Source organism: Oncorhynchus tshawytscha, linkage group LG23 (assembly GCF_018296145.1).
Source record: "Oncorhynchus tshawytscha isolate Ot180627B linkage group LG23, Otsh_v2.0, whole genome shotgun sequence".
Taxonomy (NCBI): domain Eukaryota; kingdom Metazoa; phylum Chordata; class Actinopteri; order Salmoniformes; family Salmonidae; genus Oncorhynchus; species Oncorhynchus tshawytscha.
The window spans coordinates 26,798,899-26,815,929 of record NC_056451.1 but is presented as its reverse complement, the minus strand read 5'-3'; the positions used below and the strand labels follow the sequence as shown (position 1 = coordinate 26,815,929).

The following is a 17,031-nucleotide window of genomic DNA, read 5'->3' as shown; positions in this document are numbered from 1 at the left end:
CCCTCTGTCCCGAGCTGCCCCTCAGTCCAGTGGGGTCATTTAGAAGGGTCACCGTGGTTAGGAGGCCACGGAGGAGGACAATGAGGTGGACTAAGACTATGGTGAGGTGGGGGCTACGTCCAGCACCAGAGCCGCCACCGCGGACAGATGCCCACCCAGACCCTCCCCAATAGGTTCAGGTTTTGCGGCCAGAGTCCGCACCTTTGGGGGGTACTGTCACACCCTGACCATAGTTATGTTTCTATGTTTTGTTTGGTCAGGGTGTGATCTGAGTGGGCATTCTATGTTGGATGTCTAGTTTGTCTGTTTCTGTGTTTGGGCCTGATATGGTTCTCAATCAGAGGCAGGTGTTAGTCATTGTCTCTGATTGGGAACCATATTTAGGTAGCCTGTTTTGTGTTGGGTTTTGTGGGTGGTTGTTTCCTGTCTTTGTGTTTGTTGCACCAGATAGGGCTGTTTCGGTTTTCCCACATTTATTGTTTTGTATTAAGTTCATGTTGAGTTTTCCGATATTAAAAACATGAACTATAACCATGCTGCATTTTGGTCCGCCTCTCCTTCCCAGGAGGAAAGCCGTTACAGAATGGTGATTTTTAAAACAGTTGCAGAGTTTAATGGCTGTGATAGGAGAAAACTGAGGATGGATCAACAACATTGTGGTTATTCCACGAATCTAATCTAATTGACAGAGTAAAAAGAAGGAAGACTGTACAGAATAAAAATATTCCAAAACATGCATCCTGTTTGCAACAAGGCACTAAAGTAATACCGCTAAAAATGTGGCTAAGCAATTAACTTTTTGTCCAGAAGGCAAAGTGTTACGTGTGGGGCAAATCTAATACAACACATTACAGAGTACCACTCTCCATATCTTCAAGCATAGTGGTGGCTGCATCATGTTATGATAATGCTTGTAATCATTAAGGAATGACAAGTTTTTCAAGATACAAAATGTACAGAATAGAGCTAAGCACAGGCAAAATCCTAGAGGAAAACCTGGTTCAGACTGCTTTCCACTATAAGGGCACAAGGCGAGACCCAGATGCAGACACGGGAGGCAGATGGTTTGAATCTTTGATATTTATTAATCAATCCAAATGGGGTAGGCAAGAGAATGGTCGTGGACAGGTCAAAACCAGTTCAGAGTCCAGGAGGTACAGAGTGGCAGGCAGGCTCGAGGTCAGGCAGACGGGTATGGAATTCAGAAAACAGGCAAGGGTCAAAACCAGGACGACTAGCAAAAAGCGAATAGAAGCAGTTGTACGGACACACTGGTTGACTTGAAAGACATACAAGACAAACTGGCACAGAGAGACAGGAAACACAGGGATAAATACACCAGTGAAAATAAGCGATACCTGGAGGGGGTGGAGACAATCAAAAGGACAGGTGAAACAGATCAGGGCGTGACATACACCACACCCTGGAAATGAATTCACCTTTCAGCAGGACAATAACCTAAAACACAAGGCCAAATCTAAACTGGAGTTGCTTACCAAGAAGACGGAATGTTTCTCAGTGACCGATTTATAGTTTTGACTTAAATCTACTTGAAAATCTATGGCAAGACTTGAAAATGGTTGTCTCACGATGATCAACAACCAATTTGACAGAGCTTGAAGTATTTTGAAAACAATAATGGGCAAATGTTGTACAATCCAGGTATGCAAATCTCTTAGAGACTTACCTAGTTTGACTCACAGCTGTAGTCAATGACATAGGTTCTTCTACAAAGTATTTTCTCAGGAAAATCCATGTGAATACTTATCTAAATGAGATTTCTATATTTCATTTTCAATAAATTAGCAAAAATGTCAAAACGTGTTTTCACTTTGTTATAATGGGGCATTGTGTGTAGATGGGTGAAAGAAAACAATCTATTTAACCCATTTTGAGTTCAGGTTGTAACACAACAAAATGTGGAATAAGTCAAGGGGTATGACTACTTTCTGAAGGCACTGTAACCTTGCCCTGTGATTCTCAGAGCATGCTCTTCATATAGCCTATAGTATAGGGTATGGAACATTTTATTGAGACCACACTAGGCGGACTCTATTGCACGCCCAGCAGAGAATCAGGTATGAGGGGCAGCATTGGGCACACATCGAGATATAATAAGCAACTAATTCTCAAACACTGAGCAATATGACATTTAATTGATTACAAATGACATGCCCCTCCCTGAACTAAATAAAACAAATATTAAACCCTCCCCTTGAAAAAGTACAACCATCCCCGATTTTCCTCCGGGTAACAATTGTGTACATTTCATCCACTACCTTATGTCCTTGAATGCCACATGATTTGAATGGACAGAGGAAAAACATCATTCATCAGTAATGTAATATTAGACCTTTTACCTTCTGCAATTCATTTAAAACCCTACTTGGTGGATCTGTGTTGACCCTGAACCATTCATCTAAAGGAGAATATCTCTGAGGGACTGGGGTGGATAAAGTGCCCTTCTGTCTCTGTTTCTTTAACTCTGGAGTTAATGATCACATCATACAGAGGACAGAACCATAGTATGGTGATATTAACTGATATAAATGGATATTTCTATTATATTATTTCAATAGGATGTTACGACTAGACTTTGTATTGAATCAAATAATGAGATTATTAGAATAGTTTGGGACTGATGGAATCAGTTTTAAACATATCAATTATGACATACAGTGCATTCAGAAAGTATTCAGACCCCTTGACTTTTCCACATTTTGTTACGTTACAGCCTTTTTCTAAAATTGATTAAATAAAAAAAATCCTCTTGAATCTACACACAATACCCCATAACTACAAAGCGAAAACAGGTTTTTCGAAATGTTTGCAAATGTATTACAAATAAAAAACTAAAGTATTCAGACCCATTGCCATGAGACTCGAAATTGAGCTCAGGTGCATCCTGTTTCCATTGATCGTCCTTGAGATGTTTCTACAACTTGATTGGAGTCCACCTGTGGTAAATGTAATTGATTATATATGATTTGGAAAGGCACACACCGGTCTATATAAGGTCCCACAGTTGACAGTTAATGTCAGAGCAAAAACCAAGCCATGAGGTTGAAGGAATTGTCCATAGAGCTCTGAGACAGGATTCTGTCAAGGCACAGGTCTGGGGAAGGGTACCAAAAAATGTCTGCAGTGTTGAAGGTCCCCAAGAACACAGTGGCCTCCATCATTCTTAAATGGAAGAAGTTTAGAGTAAGCATAGAGTAGAGCTGGCTGTCTGGCCAAACTGAGAAATCTGGGGAGAAGGGCTTTGGTCAGGGAGGTGACCAAGAACCCAATGGTCACTCTGACAGAGCTCCAGAGTTCCTCTGTGGAGATGGGAGAACCTTCCAGAAGGACAACCATCTCTGCAGCACTCCACCAATCAGGCCTTTATGGTAGAGTGGCCAGAAGGAAACCACTCCTCAGTAAAAGGCACATGACAGCCCGCTTGGAGTTTGCCAAAAGGACCCAGAAGACTCAGACCATGAGTCACTGGTCTGATGAAACCAAGATTGAACTCTTTGGCCTGAATGCCAAGCGTCACATCTGGAGGAAACCAGGTCCGCTCATCACCTGGCCAATACCATCCCTACGATGAAGCATGGTGGTGGCAGCATCATGCTTTGGGGGTGTTTTTCAGCGGCAGGGACTGGGAGACTAGTCAGGATTGAGGGAAAGATGAACGGAGCAAAGTACAGAGAGATCCTTGATGAAAACCTGCTCCAGAGCACTCAGGACCTCAGACTGGGGCGAAGGTTCACCTTCCAACAGGACAGCAACCCTAAGCAAACAGCCAAGAAAACGCTGGAGTGGCTTTGGGACAAGTCTCTGAATGTCCTTGAGTGGCCCAGGCAGAGACCGGACTTGAACCCGATCCAACATCTCTGGAGAGACCTGACAATAGCTGTTCAGCGACGCTCCTCATCCAACCTGACAGAGCTTGAGAGGATCTGCAAAAAATAATATAAGAAACTCCCCAAATACAGGTGTGCCAAGCTTTTAGCGTCATACCCAAGAAGACTCGAGCATGTAATCTCTTCCAAAGGTGTTTCAACAAAGTACTGAGTAAAGAGTCTGAATACTTATGTAAATGTGATATTTTTTTTTTTTTTTTTTTAAATAAATTGGTAAAAATATATATTTAAAAAAGGCTGAAAGGTAACAAAAGGTGGAAAAAGTCAAGGGGTCTGAATACTTTCCGAATCCACTGTATATTTAAAAGGAATGCTACATGGTCTCTCTACATAATTTAGTTTGATTACCTCCATATTTCTTGTCTGCATTGTCACTTTGGTATGAAGAGAATCGTGAGACAGGTGCAGGAATGCGTAATAGGGTTTTTAATTAAGCCCGAATTACGGCGTGCCGTGTAAGGTCATGGGGACGAAGACCAAACGAACACGTAACAAAAACACAGGGTTGAAACTTTGGCAGCTGCAAATGGGCCGTCCGACTTCGCCAATTCAGCAGCCACAACCGGTCCGTCCGACGCCACTGGTCCATCCGACGCCGCCACAACTTCGGCAGTGGCAACTGGCCTGTCTGACGACGACGCAACTTCGGCAGACCCGCACTGCGTTCCTGTGATCCTCCTCGAGGCCGGTGTCGTTGCGCTGCTGGTGCAGCATGTCGGGGGGGCGTTAGTGTCACGGATCCCTCCGGAACTTTCATTACACACACCTGTCCCCTATTCCCACTGATTAGCAGCTTGACATGCATCAACAAGTCCATTGTTCTTCTCCCCTCTCTTAAATGCACCCGCACAATACTTCTAAACAAACCTTCACATATGTACAACTCCACCACCCAACCCCCTATCCCTCCCACCACCCAGACCATAACCCTCCCACCACCCAACCCCTATCCCTCCCACCACCCAGCCCCCTATCCCCCACAACCTCACTCCTCACTGTCAAACAACAATATTTGCTCATCTGCATCAAAGAGCCACAGGGTTTTGTTGGGTGTACAGTACAGTCAGTGTTTGAGTCAGACACAGACAGACACGCCGTTGCTACAAGGAGACACACGGAGAGAGACTGCCCAACGAACACACACAGGGAAGGGGAAGACCTGAGAGACTCACAGACACGCTGACACAGACACACAAATAAAAGTATGAGTGCAAACTCAAATCCAGGGATTTTTCCACTCAGCACTTTCTTCTTGGCCTTTCATTCTCTGCTTTTTTCTCTCTTTTTCTGTCGCTCCTTCTTCTCACCTTCTGTCCCCCTCCTTCCCTCTACATCTCTTTGCTCTCTCTCTCTGGCCATCCCTCTACATCTCTTTGCTCTCTCTCTCTGGCCATCCCTCTACATCTCTTTGCTCTCTCTCTCTGGCCATCCCTCTACATCTCTTTGCTCTCTCTCTCTGGCCATCCCTCTTTTTCTCACTGTCTCACTCTCTCTGGCCATCCCTCTACATCTCTTTGCCCTCTCTCTCTGGCCATCCCTCTACATCTCTTTGCTCTCTCTCTCTGGCCATCCCTCTTTTTCTCACTGTCTCACTCTCTCTGGCCATCCCTATACATCTCTTTGCTCTCTCTCTCTGGCCATCCCTCTACATCTCTTTGCTCACTCTCTCTGGCCATCCCTCTTTTTCTCACTGTCTCTCTCTCTGGCCATATCTCTTTTTCTCACTGTCTCTCTCTCTCTGGCCATCCCTCTTTTTCTCACTGTCTCTCTCTCTCTGGCCATCCCTCTTTTTCTCACTGTCTTTTTCTCACTGTCTCTCTCTCTCTGGCCATCCCTATACATCTCTTTGCTCTCTCTCTCTGGCCATCCCTCTACATCTCTTTGCTCTCTCTCTCTGGCCATCCCTCTTTTTCTCACTGTCTCACTCTCTCTGGCCATCCCTCTACATCTCTTTGCTCTCTCTCTCTGGCCATCCCTCTACATCTCTTTGCTCTCTCTCTCTGGCCATCCCTCTTTTTCTCACTGTCTCTCTCTCTCTGGCCATCTCTCTTTCTCTCCCCTCGTCTGCTATTGTCATAAATATCATAAAACCATGGATATGAGATCTGTATTTTCAGTTATGTTGTGTTCTTTTCTGAGGGGTCAAGAGGAACACATCCTCTCCTCTAGGGAACAAAAAACCTGTGACATAGACTCTAGTATATAAAGCATGTTTTTATTTGATATATTATATCATATTATACACACCAAACTGGATATAAATAAAGGCGTCATCGTCACCATGCAAAGCATTGCAGTTCATTACAAAATAAAAGTCCAAACCCAACATGCAGGTATTGATAATAAAAAAGGTCTGACTTTAGGGGTGCATATCAAACATTAAGGGTCCGTGACACAAGGTCCTCAGCCCCCTAAATGATAACAGAACACACAAACGCTGCTTCCCTGTTGTCATACTCCACTCATGGCCCGTATGTGGATGTATTTTTGTGAATTCATACAATCAATGAGATATTTCTCAAGTTTTGAAGCTGTGGTATTTTCGCTCAGCCCGTCACATTTTTAATCTCCAAATAGGAAGTATGGTCCAGTCACATCCGTGCATACAAAGTGCTGTCTTTAATATAGTCCTTATGAAGTAACAATCACACAGTGAAATGCCCTTTGATATTTCAGGGGGAGACGGGGGTGTTTGAATCGGACAGTTTGTAAGCAGCCCCCCACCAGCCCCCAGAGCAGTCTATTATACCGGACTGTCTGTGTTGTCACGGACACTACTGCATACTGCTCTTGCGGCAGAGCTGATTCGCTGACGTCGGTGTCTGCCTGTTCCTCCGTCGTTTCCCCCCTGTGAGCAGCGTGTAGAAGAATGGGTTCACGCAAGAGTTCCCGTACGTCAGCCCCGTTAGGATCCGGTTCACCGTCACCTGGGTACCCACCGGTACTGTCCGCAGCATGTCGGGCCCGTATAGCGGCAGCAGCTGCCACACCCAGAAGGGCAAGAAACAGGCCCAGAAGGCCAGAACTATCCCCAGGATGAGGAGCAGGACCTTGGGCCTTGGGGCCCGCGGAGGGTAGGACGTGCTACCCCCACTACCACTGGCCCAGGGCTGGGTCTGGGACACCCAGTAGAGATGGCTCAGAGTAGCATACAGCGCCCCGATGGCCAGCCCCGGCCCTATCATACTGGTACAGAACAGCACGCTCATATACACTTTGGAGCTCTGCTCATCCCAGGCAGGGACACACAGCTGTCCGTCGTCTCCGTCCTCCAGGTGGAGGGTGATCATCATGGGCAGGCTGAGGGCCACCGCCAGGCCCCAGGCCAGGGCCACACGGAGCAGCCCAGAGGAGGGGGAGGACGAGGTGGCCAGGGGGTTGGCCACAGCCCGATAGCGATCCAGACTCATGGCGGTGAGGGTGTAGATGGAGGCGTGCAGGGTGATCAGGTCCAGGCTGAAGAGGAGCCGACAGCCCAGCTCCCCAAACGCCCAGTCAGCCGCCAGGCTGTCGTACACGATGAAGGGAGCCGTGAAGAGGTAGAGGAGGTCCGCCAGAGCTAGACTCAGCACCTGGAGATGGAGGGAGGTGGAGGAAGAGGAGGTGGGAGAGGAGGAAGGGGAGAGGGAGGGGGGAGAGGAGGAGAGGCAGGATGGTAACGGTACTCCTCTCCCTCCTAAACAGCAGCTAGAACACCCTCGCCTCCTCCTGCCTCTCCTGCGTCTGATGAGGAGACCCATGGTGTAGAGGTTCCCCCAATGCCCAGGAGAGCCAGGAGGGACAGGAGGGAGCAGAAGAGAGCGGTTGAGGCCAGGCTGGGGGAAGGAGAGATGTATGGAGAGGCGGAGGGGAAGGAGGAGTTGGGGATGAAGGGGGAGGTGTATAATGGAGAAGGTGAGGGAGGCAGGGAGCTAGAGAAATCCATACTTTTTAGTTGAGACTTCTGAAATGGTGGTGGTGTGGAGGTTAGCTGGGTTTATATAAATGTCAGAGGGAGAGGAACTATTATTTTGATTCCACTTGGCTGGATGGGAGGGTTTTGGTGGTGGACAATAGTAAGAGTGTGTGTGTGGGGGGGGGGTAGACATAGGAGATGGGGAGCATGGTTGAGAAAGGGAAATGGGAGAGGAGAAAGTTATATGTATTAGCATTGAAACACAGAAAATGGCCTTCTGAAAAGCATCTACAGCATTTAATGATTTGCCACACAACTGTATTCTGCCTCTTTTTTGCCATTTTGTTTTTGGCATATGGATGAATGTTCTGTCAATGTATTGTATTTGTGTAGTAGTCCCAGTAACAGGCATTTTAGAAAAGCATCATCATAGAAGTCGTATTGGCAAAGCTTCAATTCTAGATAAGTTTATAGTGCTTTTTTTCACACTGGCTTTTCTGTGTAGGGGTGTAGAGCCAGTTGTAGATCATAAATTTACTGATGAACCCCCTGCGCTCATGTTAAGGTCGCACCGCTGGTTGTGGGCAACAATTTCATGGCACGAAATGAACTGTGGAACCCGACGCATACAAATGTTCAACGCGCGCCTCATGAAGTTGAACATGAGGCAAGCAAGCTGACGCGTTTTTCGGCCCTTTCCAGATGTATGTCTACGTGCACATTTGCGCACCGGGGGCACGAATATGCAGAGACTCCGGCGTCAAGCTGTCCCTAAATTTTTTACGTAACAGAACATATTCCTCACCAGTTTATGAAATTCCATCGGCTTGCTACACCGCTGTGGCTGGGGATAGGAAGAGCAAGGCAGGAGACAGAGAGAACCCATGGTGTAGGCAATAAAACATCGTGTTTTGCTCGGTGATTTATTAGGGGATAAAATTAGGTTTGAAACCCACTGTTTCATTAAACAAAACATTGCGATATCTACAGTAGGCTAATTATAATAAGTTAATAATGGTTATAAACACACAAGTATAGACTTGTTTGCAACGTGGTTTCCTATAGGCGAATCCAAATAACCTATCCAACCTAACTTATAACTCTCGGCGTAGTGGTAAATGTAGTGATTGTAATTGTACGCGGTAACGTCAAAGCAGATCGAGGGGTAAAGATCGAGTGCAGAAAAAAAGCCTATGACACATGTTGGCTCCGCCAGTACCGGGGTTAAGAGCTACTGTTGAACTGTGGAGGGCCTGCAGAACTCCCGCTGTGGCCCATGTCCCACGGGTTTAATGTGCCCCCTAAAATAACATCTCTGTTAATATCTTTAACAAATGGACATACAGACTGTTGCATTTTTACTGGAGGTTTCTTTCCTTAGATTGTTACTTAGATATTTAATATTTTTGCCTAATTTAGCTTTCTAAAAATATTAGGCCAAGACTACCACATCATAATCTAAAACGGTTAGGCTATGTCTTCTAAATGTAGGTGACAGGTATTATTTTGTGAAAATATTTGTGCAAGCTCCAAATATAATATTTTGTCAGAGAATATAAATTACGTTTGAATTTAATAAAAATGTTGACAAACAGGCCTCGGCCTACGGTAAACACAGTGACATAAACATAACTGAAAAGACTGACTGAAGAGTAGAGAAGGCCTAATGATGACTTGTTAATAATAATAATCATTTAGGCTAAATGGTCAGATGAATGGGTAGCATATCCACCCAGCATTAGATAATTCTTCCACAGAAGTGGATATCCAAGACCAGAGCTCTTTATTACAGACTGCTCTAGCCAAGACCACAAATACACCTTTTTAAAGTAGGCTATATAATCTGTTGAGTTGTCTTTACCTTATTCAATCCAATTCCGGTAGTTGCAAATAACATCATCATCCATTTAATTAGTCTGAATGTCCGATTCAGTTTCCATTCAAAAATCCACAGAGGCCTATAGTTGGTCCAGTTTTTGTCTATAGAAAAAATAGATATCCTCAAATCTTTATTATTCGTTGTCAGACAGGTGATGGTTGTTGGATCTGAAGCTGTTCCTCCTAACTTTGTGCCTCGCTATGCTATGTTTCCTCTCCTCTCCCTCCTCATAGTGTGGCTCTCGACCCTCGGCCCAGTCTCTGGTGTGTCTACGAGTCCACGGGAGGGGAAGGAGGAGAAACAGACACGCTCACAGCGTAGAGTCAGTTATTAAAGGTCGTGGTTAAAGTAACTATTATAGCTGTCATTCATGCAGCCTATAATCAAGTACTTACAGTAAATGGTTATTGTCAAATGGTGGAAGTTTGGACACTCTTCAAGCTTCCCTAATGCATATCTAGATCATATTTCTTCTATTCTAAATTGAAATAATGAATAGATTTGGAAATATAACATTGCTTGCTTGAATGAGTGTCTTTCAATACTTTAGGTTCATATGAAGTGTTCTGTATTTACAGCCTCACATAAACACTTCATATTATGGTCAACATAACGGGCTCCGTTACACTTGAATTGGGCTTTCTTGTCTTACTATGTGCGTTTTTAGATGAGTTGTATTTGCTGGAAAGAAAAGGTGAGGGTTGAACAGTGTTGTTGCATGATCATACGTGTGAAAATTCTATATTTTGATAAAATAGGTTCAATATTTTTGAGCCAGGTCCAGGTAAACGTCCTGGAAAGATTTCCCCACAAAATTCAAGCATTTGACCATAAATGGTATCTCAAAATCAGACTGCAGTACATTGCAGATGCCAATGAGTCAGGGATGTATTACCATGATGTCTAAATGTTAAAAGTTCTCCACAAAGTATATCATTATAGATTTGTATCAGCTGGATGCTTTGGTCTCAGCTGTGATTCCAAGAGGAGGAATAAGTTGGGGATCTGGCATTCTGATGAGATGACTCAGTAAAGAGATTACTGTTGGAGGGTAAAACTAATACAAACCTTTCAATTAAGAGATCAAGAACATCCCTTTTAAAGCCAAATAAATATTTATCTTACGAACCCTTTACTGAAATAAAAAGCTAGTTTATTTTATATAGGATGTTATATTACTACAAATACTTAAATGTCCCATAGAGCGGCACACAATTGGCCCCGAGTGTTTGGCCCCGCATCGCCTGGGTTAAGGGAGTGTTTGGCCTTGCGTCGCCTGGGTTAAGGGAGTGTTTGGCCCTGCGTCGCCTGGGTTAAGGGAGGGTTTGGCCGGGGTAGACCGTCATTGTAAAATAAGAATTTGTTCTTAACTGACTTGCCTAGTTAAATAAATAATAAAATAAAATAAAAATGTTTTTAAAAATAAATAAATAAAAACAGTATCTGGCTCCCTCATAGCCTAGGCCAAGACATACTAATGCTATTCACTGTGAATCAGTGAATCACTTTGAAATGAATTATGCAATATTTCTCCTGCCAGTGCAATAAACAGTAGGCTTAATTACTTTATAACAACATGACACAAAAATGAACAACACAAGAACAAAACCAATGGTGAGTACACTAGACTAGACTACAATACATATTGTACAAACATGGTTGCTATGACTTAACTAAATTGTACATTCTTCATTACAGACATTACATTACTAGGGTTTACTGAACATGCACCTTCCAGTAAGAGTCACGATGACGCAGGAGAATAGTCTTTCAGCGAGATTTACACTCGTGTGTTTCTTCAATTACAAAGTCAATCACTCAATTGGGGCTGAATAAGATAAGGTAAAGGGCGGCAGGCAGCCTAGCGGATAGAGAGTTGGGTGAGTAACGGAAAGGTTGCTGGTTCGAATCACAGTGCCAACAAGGTGGGGAAAATATGTTGATGTGCCCTTCAGCAAGGCACTTAACCCTAATTGCTCCTGTAAGTTGCTCTGGTTAAGAGCATCTGCTAAATGATTCAAATGTAAAAATGTAACTTTATCGACCCCAAAAGGAATCAATCCTCAATTGCACCAGCCAATCCAACAGACATAACTACAATCAGCAACGTTCTGCCGCAACATACTGTAAATTGAATAGGTATCTAGATTACACAAACACACTGGTCTTGATATGCGTGTTAGTTCCAGTATCTTCCAGTAAAAATGTGTGGCTCATGAGGCTTTCCAGTGAAACAGACCAGAACAGGACAGGAGGCAGACGGACAGACGTGCTGACACACCAGTGAGACGTCCTTATTTGCTGGCATTTCGGGGAGCGCTGCAATAACTAACGCACTTCAACTACAGCCCAATGTCAATACTACACACACACACACACACACACACACACAGCTTTATATGGCGGTGGGATGTCTGAATTCTAAATTACAGTAAGGCAGCCAGTGCCTCTAACAACATATTTCCATGTCAGAAATAAGTTCAAATAGCAATGATTTGGTCATTAAGCATAGAAGAAACTTCTAACTCACATTCAGGCTTGTGCACAGGAATTGAAACCACCATCTTGGGTCTGCCAGCACCACTATGCCCCTAGCAACTCAGCCACATTGACCTGGTTGTGTGTGGTACTTACTGAGTATTAACCTGTGCACTGAACGCCTCTTAGCATGATTACTGTCTGGTCTTGATGTCCCATACATGTGTTAGCAAGAGAACACAAGACCGACTGAGATAAAGACGAGAAGTAGGGGGAGGGTGGGGGGACATACCTAGCCCCGCAGGGTGTGAGGAATTTTAACAAATACCTGGCAAGGGCATGCCAAAGAAGGAGGAGAGGGTTAGGGGGAGAGGAGCTAAGGGGAGAGGGGCTGGGGGAAGCTGGAGGGAGAGTGGCTAGGAGGGAGAGGGGCTAGGGGCAGGAGAAGCTGGAGGGAGAGGGGCTAGGAGGGAGAGGGGCTAGGGGCGGGAGAAGCTGGAGGGAGAGGGGCTAGGAGGGAGAGGGGAGAGGGGCGGGAGAAGCTGGAGGGAGAGGGGCTAGGAGGGAGAGGGGCTAGGGGTGGGAGAAGCTGGAGGGAGAGGGGCTAGGAGGGAGAGGGGCTAGGGGTGGGAGAAGCTGGAGGGAGAGGGGCTAGGAGGGAGAGGGGCTAGGAGGGAGGGAGGGACTAGGGGCGGGGGAGAACTAGCTGGAGGGAGAGGGGCTAGGAGGGAGAGGGGCTAGGGGTGGGAGAAGCTGGAGGGAGAGGGGCTAGGAGGGAGAGGGACTAGGGGCGGGAGAAGCTGGAGGGAGAGGGGCTAGGAGGGAGAGGGACTAGGGGCGGGAGAAGCTGGAGGGAGAGGGGCTAGGAGGGAGAGGGACTAGGGGCGGGAGAAGCTGGAGGGAGAGGGGCTAGGAGGGAGAGGGGCTAGGAGGGGTATAGGGACATAGGCTTGCTCCGATACAGACAGAACAATGGATTGAAACAGAGATACAGTGTATATAGACAGGGATGAAGAAAGGTAGAAGGAAAGGCCAAAGACGGGAAAGAGCAGTGAGCTCTGGGTAGTCACTGCTTGGGCTCTCAAGTGGACAGAGATAGAGAGAAAGATAGAGATGAAGGGGTTTGGAAATAGTTAGGCGCGAGAATTTAGGGGTCAATGTTGACTCAGACAAATGAGGAGAAAATTGAGAATGACAAATTGGGGGAAAGGGGGAGAAATGGAGAGAAGGGGGGTGAGAAGGGAAGTTCATCTGAGATGGTATGCGGCGTGTTTTCTTCTGTGGTACACATCCAGCCCATCGATCTCTGTTCACATGACAGTCCTGTCTGGTGTAATCTCTAATTACATGCACTTGAGCTGTAACTGCAGCATCTAGTCTACCTAGTCTACAGTTGTTTCAATGAACATTTGAGGGATGAAGAATAACCTCATTCAGAGATGTGACTTCAGATCAGTTATATCATTTCTTATTTTCTGAACTATTATCTTATTTCTTTCATCATTGAAACTGACCCCAAACCAGGGTCTTCATTCTCCTCCTGACCATTGTTGTGCTGATCACATCTATGCTCTATAACGTTACATTTATGTTGTTTTAGGTTGTGTCTGGAAGGGACCTGGATCTAGCTGTCACTGGACATCACATAGAGAACCTGGATGGTCTAAACCCTTGGATGACAGAGGTAAATTGTAATATGCCAAGGTAGGAACCATATCCTTGAGGCAGCTGTCACAGTGGTACTACGCTGTCATGACCATGATAACGACAACAGACATTATATTTCAGTATTTCATGACAGCCAACAGTTATCCGTATTGTTCTGATGTAAGTCAGGTGTGTGTCTGATGTATGTAATTCATCCAGGGTTGTGTAGACAGATGTAAGTCAGGTGTGTGTCTGATGTATGTAATTCATCCAGGGTTGTGTAGACAGATGTAAGTCAGGTGTGTGTCTGATGTATGTAATTCATCCAGGGTTGTGTAGACAGATGTAAGTCAGGTGTGTGTCTGATGTATGTAATTCATGCAGGGTTGTGTAGACAGATGTAAGTCAGGTGTGTGTCTGATGTATGTAATTCATCCAGGGTTGTGTAGACAGATGTAAGTCAGGTGTGTGTCTGATGTATGTAATTCATCCAGGGTTGTGTAGACAGATGTAAGTCAGGTGTGTGTCTGATGTATGTAATTCATCCAGGGTTGTGTAGACAGATGTAAGTCAGGTGTGTGTCTGATGTATGTAATTCATCCAGGGTTGTGTAGACAGATGTAAGTCAGGTGTGTGTCTGATGTATGTAATTCATCCAGGGTTGTGTAGACAGATGTAAGTCAGGTGTGTGTCTGATGTATGTAATTCATCCAGGGTTGTGTAGACAGATGTAAGTCAGGTGTGTGTCTGATGTATGTAATTCATCCAGGGTTGTGTAGGCTGATGTAAGTCAGGTGTGAAGCCTTCCATGTGACCCACAATCCTTCTGACGTGTCTCTGTAGACTACTGCTGAGAGTTCCAGAGGTTATGACTATAAAACAGAACTGAGCTTGAAATCACACTCAAACTGAGCTTGAAATCACACTCAAACCGAGCTTGGAATCACACTCAAACTGAGTTTGGAATCACACTCAAACTGAGCTTGGAATCACACTCAAACTGAGCATGAAATCACACTCAAACTGAGCTTGGAATCACACTCAAACTGAGTTTGGAATCACACTCTCCTTGGAAAAACAGTTTTTATTTTTCTATATATCAGCATCTGTGAGCGGTAGTTACAAGGGATGTAACTTTAGTAGCCTGTCATGACAGAAATTTAAATACACCAAATAATCACCTCCGGCTTCTCGTGCTGTCCTTCCGCTATACCTTCATTATATTAATTCATTTATTCCTGTTTCACAACGACTGACTGACAAATTGCCCACCGGTTGGCCAGCTTCCCATACTAATAATTAAATGGGCGGACATCTTTTCTGCGTGACAAACGGTTGTTTCTTCCGGCTGATTAGCCAGGCTCGCGATGAGTTATTGATCCCTCTCGGCACACAGGCCTATGTAGGACTCTAAACAAGATGTTTCACTTTCTCTAATCCACAGAGCAAGAGTTGTTTTGGCTTTATTGTGTTGTCATTTACCAGCACAACAGATGCCGGTATTTCTTTCAGCGAGACTGGCCTCTGCCAATAGGTCTAGATCTTTATGGCACAGGAAGAGTTACCTCTATATTGGTAGTCCTTTCCCCCCCTCAATTGCTACTGTCCCATGTAGTCAGAGTAACAGTGATGTGGCCGGTCTCTGAGGAAAGGTTGACAGCAGTATTGAACGTTTGACTGAAGCCTCGCAAATCGATGTTTGTGTCTTTTGGACGAACATCATATATAGCAGTGAGTTTGTGAGATCGTGTTGGATGTGGCATCCCACAGGAGTCATATGAACTGCTGATGGCTGCTCTAAGGGAGGAGCAGTTTAACCTGCGCCTCTGAATCACTTATATATGACGTTTCTAGTCTCTTTTGACAGGCAGTGAAGTCTGGAGAACCTCAAAGCCACAGATTGAACCAAGATGGTCTCTCCTCCTCCTCCTGAATCCTGGAGCATTTGATTTGGTCATTCTGTGACCATGACAAAATCTGGAAACTGTTACTCTCTTTGTCCCAGATCAGAATTTTAGTGAGCCCATGTGGAATGATATCTCTGCAGCCAAGGTCTTGCTGCAGAGGAGGGAGATGGTCTCCATCACTGTGATGAGCAGATCAGTGGAACTATTGGACATATCCGTCTTGTCTTCTTTCTCCCAGATGCTGAGAGGGTTATAAAGCATTTATTCAATGTAACTTTAGTTTAACATCTCTTATGATAATTTTAATGTAATAGTTATGTAATAATTACAGTATTGGTGTAGGATGCAATATATTTAGTGCCAAATCACTTGACAATCACAAAAAAGAAACCCTTATACTCTGAAACAAGCCCAGAGAGGAAAGACACATGAAAATGGTCAAATAAATGGCATTTTTTCCCATGGCAGAGGGAAATAGTGCTTAGATTCCCTGTTGGGTAGTTTATACTATCATGCATAATCTAAATCCCAAACCTCGACCGTGTGGCGCAGTGGTCTGAGGCACTGCATCGCAGTGCTTGAGGAGTCACTACAGACCCAGGTTTGATCCCAGACTGTGTTGCAGCCGGCCACCTCTCCCGAGTCCGTACCGGAGTTGCATCGATGGGACAAGACTGTAACTACCAATTGGGGAGAAAAAGGGGTAAAAAATAAAAATAAGCCCAAACCTCCTTGGTTGCTGCAAGCACTTTGGTGATGATTGCAAAAATGGCTGACATCTGCTCCCTGGTGGTTATGTGTTGCTAAAGCACCCTCCCTCTACTCTACCCAGACAAACACCCTAGAAAAAGCTTAGCCTGCCCTTGGGCTGGAAATGCCAATTACACATCTTTGTTCTGAATGATGGGATGTATCTTTTAATTGAACCCAGCGCGTAGGTACAGGTGGGCCTGGGTTGGTGCAGGCCCACCTGCTGGGAGACAGGCCCATCCAATCAGATTATTATTATATATATTTTTTTTTAACCTTTACTTAAGTAAGTTAAGAACAAATTATTATTTTCAATTACAGCCTAGGAACAGTGGGTTAACTGCCTGTTCAGGGGCAGAATGACAAATTTGTACCTTGTCAGCTCAGGGATTTGAACTTGCAACCTTTCCGTTTACTAGTCCAACGCTCTAACCACTAGGCTACCCTGCCGCCCCGATTGAGATTTAACAAATAAAGGATGGTGTTTACTTGTCAGTGTTCCAAATGGGACATTCTTTGTCTTTTACCTTAAACATGCAAATGCCATCAGATAGAATTCATAGCAAG

At 44.8% G+C, this 17,031-nt stretch overlaps 1 pseudogene; it reads right to left on the bottom strand.

The window, feature by feature from the left end:
- Nucleotides 1-6,102: 6,102 nt before the first annotated feature.
- LOC112237847 lies at nt 6,103-9,923 on the bottom strand (annotated as a pseudogene).
- Nucleotides 9,924-17,031: the final 7,108 nt, after the last annotated feature.